The sequence below is a fragment of the Pinus tabuliformis genome, chromosome 5_1, assembly GCF_031772625.1.
Source record: "Pinus tabuliformis cultivar Carrire ecotype Pingquan chromosome 5_1, CPIR1, whole genome shotgun sequence".
Taxonomy (NCBI): domain Eukaryota; kingdom Viridiplantae; phylum Streptophyta; class Pinopsida; order Pinales; family Pinaceae; genus Pinus; species Pinus tabuliformis.
In genome coordinates, this window is record NC_142305.1 from 701,606,622 (window position 1) to 701,611,186 (window position 4,565).

The 4,565-nt window shown below is 35.9% G+C and overlaps 1 long non-coding RNA gene across 1 annotated transcript; it reads right to left on the reverse strand.

Annotated features, from left to right (window-relative positions):
• Positions 1-1,906: 1,906 nt before the first annotated feature.
• On the reverse strand, positions 1,907-2,869 carry LOC149166869 (uncharacterized). The gene is made up of 3 exons (XR_016260508.1): positions 2,705-2,869; positions 2,370-2,451; positions 1,907-2,272 (listed from the first exon to the last, which is right to left on the reverse strand). It is a non-coding gene; the product is annotated as an uncharacterized LOC149166869 (long non-coding RNA).
• Positions 2,870-4,565: the final 1,696 nt, after the last annotated feature.

A 4,565-nucleotide genomic window follows, 5' to 3' on the forward strand; every position in this document is an offset into this window, starting at 1 on the left:
ACCACCCCATCAATCAATTAGAACTATTCTATTGATGGACTTTCTAAAGACTTGAAATGGTTATGCAAAGGCTTATGCGATCCTTTAGGTGTTTCTCTAATTTATTTCATTTCCTAGTCATAAATTTGGTCATAGTAAGGGACTCCAAAATCATATTCCATCATCTTCACTTCGGCTCATCTTCATTAGTCCTTAAACTCAATTCCATTTTCAAAAGAATTAGAGCTCATTTGAGCTCTCTAGAGGACCCCAAACTGGTGCATATCCTTAGACATAATAATTCAGAGGAAGAATTACTAGCAAACAAAGTGATTTCCAATTAACATGGGACCGATGTGTTTTATTGATGGGGAGAGTCATTAGCCGATTGTGTGATTTGTTCACAACTGGCAACAAACATGTGTATTTATAGGTAAAAATGGATGTTATGTTTGCATCCATGTCATTAGTTGACATCCTAGGAATTACGTTATGAAACATCCACTAATTTCCAATCATTCCATGTAGAAACTATGGTCTAGTCCACTATTGTGCAAAGGAATTTAGGGGGCGATAATGTGGATATGGGGATGAGGAGGAATCACTTGTTGTAGGAAATGGTCTTGACTCTCAAAAAGGAAATAAACCAAGATTGGATTGAGATGGCTTCTAAAATTCCATAGATTGATATGGTGGTTCTAGTTCATTGGTATCCTTCTTCGTGTGGGGAAAATGGTCTATAAGTTTGTCATTCTTTGGCATGCTCATTTGAGGTTGTTATTTGGGTTCCTTTCTAGTCTGATTTTGGCATTTTCAATAGCTAGATTCTTCTACCTCCGTGCAACGTTGGTGTAGTTTGGGTTGTTTCCATCTACGTGCACATCTTTGTGACTTGTTCCAATGAGACAAACTCTTCTCAACATTGGTCTCCGGCGGTCGCAGTTTGTGTTATGGTAAATTTTTGGGGTGTCTTACTCTATGGTTTCGAAGGAAGCTAGCTTCCACTATCATTATGACTAGAAAGAAAAACTCTCCCCTTTTGGCCCAAGAATCCACAAACCTTCAATAGACGATGCTTCAACTATTGATCAGATATAATCAACTAGTGTCTAAAAGTATTTCTACCATCATATCCTTATTGAACGGAGAATACAAATCCAGAAGGTTGAAAATGAGATAAATAGTCTTAGAGGAGAAATTGAGGAATTGTAGCAAGCCAATGCTAATAATAACTAATCCCCCATTTCTTGAGTGAATTCTATTAGTAAGCTTTGCATTCTTTATCTAAATGTACGGATGCCAATTATAGATTCATTGGATTGTTTGAGTAAGAAAACATAAAACCAAATAAAACCCAAGTATGGTGGAAACACAATTTTCTCTAATATTAAAGCTTTATTGTCCATCTTATACTCTATGAATTATAATATAAATTGTATTATTGAATCAAATATTTGAAACATTTTAGCATTACTTGTTTTGTTAATGTTATGTTATACATAATTTTTTGTTAATATCAATTATAAAATTTAAACTCTGATTTTTATTACAATTTCTTTAATAAATATCTATTATAATTAAAATTATCAACAAAAGTAGCCATAATATATTTTTCAATCATAATATATCGTTAGTATTATCATTATCTCAACTTATTATATTAAAGATTATTTAAACTTAAGATTGGTGTGAAGGAAACCATATTTTTAATCATTCGAATACTATATCGTAAAAGGAAAAGCTCTAAAAGAAAAACTTATACACAAAGCTGACTTCCAGTTAAAAAACAAGAGTGACCATATTGCTTGTAAGTTTTTCCAATGCTAAACACAGGCCACCTCGCCCTTCTTTCAAAAATGATTCACAACTCTGATTCAAAACTACCTCAGAGAAGAACTGAAACTCTCTTAGAAGCTTTTCTATCGACATACCTTCGTTTCTTCTGTGGCCGATACGCTCCTGGTCCATGTTCAAATCCAGGGTAAGGTACTTTTCCTTTCCCGTTTATGCCATACTAGTAAATTCCAACCCTGGGTCACTTGCTGTTCAACAATAATTTTCGGCAAAGATTTACCGACTTTCAACACCTTTCCTTCAGCCGAGCATAACTGTAAAAAAACAGTCACATGTGTCCCCTGCAGCACCATTTTGAATGACACGAGACAAGTTTCTACTCGAAGGGAATAATCCGAAAAAGCATGCGTCCTTCTTCCATCGTGCGCCATTGCAAACGAGTCCTCTTTGCTTCCAGAAAAAAGGATATGTACGACTACTTCCATGATATGTCAAACAACTAGCCAGAATGAGCTAGTCAGTCGAATTTAGAAACAGAGAAAAAGAAAACCAAGAAACGAAGATGAAATTTCGGTAATAATATATATAATAAATACCTGAAGTGTTGAACCCCTCTGCAGTAGAAACATAAAATTCCCATAGGATCTACCAAAACAACAGGCATATCTATTCTGAATCCTGTAAATCCCAAAAACAAACAGCCAATTTATATTTATTATGAATACCTAATGGCTTGAAGCCCTTGTGTAGTAGAAACGTAAAAAACCAGGCCTGACTATTCCTATTCCTTTCAATATCAAAAAACAAAGAGCGAAGATCAACGTCAAGAACCCTTGAGGCACCTCTTAGCAAATAAGAGGCGTTGTTATTCCTATTCCGGGAAATCTCTACAACAAACAATCAATGTCAAGATGAAGAATCCTTGACGCACCTGTTAGCAAATAACAGGCGTAGCAGTTCCTATACCAGGAATTCCCGAAAACAAAGAATGAAGGTCAAGATGAAGAACCCTTAACGGACGGCGTAGCAAACAGGTTGTTTATTCTGTTCCTGTTTAGATTTCCTCCCATGTTAAGGCATGTTTAGGTATCCTGTGGCCATTTTCAATGGAGGGTTTTCTTTTTTATCAAACCTAAAATCAACAGGTTAGAGCTTTGTGGAAAACAACCTCCAATTTTGGAGAATTATTACACCGCCATCTAAATGGTTTTTGGTTGCCGTACGCTGACGATTGCATACGGCCGCGCTTTCGGGCAAAACCAGTGTACGAGATATGGTCTTCTCAGTAGCCTAATCATGTCCCCAAGTGCATGTACTTCATCATTCATAAACGTTAAACGACACTTGACCATATTTTATTGCTTCATTTGTATCCCTGGCGATATTTAGGTTCTAGAGCCTTGACTCCTCGTGGCGCCAAGAGCCAAAAGCATGAAAGTAGAAGCTAAGATGATGCGTTTTCTCAATGTTCAGTGCATCTGTACACAACATCTGTACTAAATTCATGGCCATCGCTTCGGATCTCTATTTCCCTCTGGTATCTGATGCCCAGGATTGAAATGCAAATTAAAGGTTAAATGAAATCATAAAGCATAACCGATCTAGTTTCCGCTCGAACCTTGAGAACTTATAGAGATATCATGTAATGAAATGTAGATTTATAATAAGGCAATGGAACAACCTCAATTAAATTTGGCATCTGAAAAACCTCAAGGAAGGAAGCAAATAATAATGTTGGTTGAGTTCAAGCGATCAAGAGCCTCTAGCGGCAAAGTATGTGTATGCACTTGAAAGAAAGTCCATTGCTAAAAAGTGTAAAATACCTAATCACGATCAAAGGAATAAACTAAAATCCATCATGGTCGATGAATGCACTAAGAGCCATCAAGGGCGAACGAAGCAACTAAAAGCCATATTTTAATAAAAAATATTAGTTTTACAGTCAAACGATAACGTCTTTCAGAGATCCACATCCTAGGCCCGCCCGCTTTCAGAGTGTCTGTTTTGTGCAAAGAATTATACAAATTAGGTAATGATTGATATCTTGAATCAGATGAAAGGATTGTACGGTGATAGTGGTTGATAATTGACCATTCTTTGTATCGTTTGAATGTAAGATATTTTCAATTTTAAAATAACCCACGAGCTTAGTTTCCATCCAGGGTTCAATCGTTCATCGATTTCTTCCAATTTTATGAAGATTGATCATGTTGGCACTGTGTGGACCACTGTGTTACATTAAACAGATTAACCTGGATATAAAATATTCATTAAAAACCTCACACGTATATGTATATAAATAAAGATAAAGCATTCATTAACCGTTTGATCGGCTATAATATTTAATTTGAAAAACAATAAAAGTACTCCAGACATGATCCTAAATAGCTTTAGCTTTATGAGATTTAGATAAGATTTGATGCATGATTAAAGTTAAATCCTTCCTCGATATTATGTGTCAGTTTAAATTTCCCACTCCTAGGGCAACCACACGCATCATGAATAATGACCTACATCATAGCGTTCAAGGACACTGAATTTTGAAAACGATAATCGATTTGATGTTTATTAATCAATCTATGACGAGAGTCTTGTTAAATCATCAATCGAAGCTTATTTTCCTAAATCTAACGGCGAGCCCGACAGCATTATTGGGCCTATCCAGAAATACTGCTGGCCAATCGAAAGTCCATCAAGGAAGTTTGATTGACTTTGGATCAACTCAATTGGTAAGTCACACTCCATGTCATCCTATTCGACATGAATCAATGTGCAACTCAAAAAATTAACTC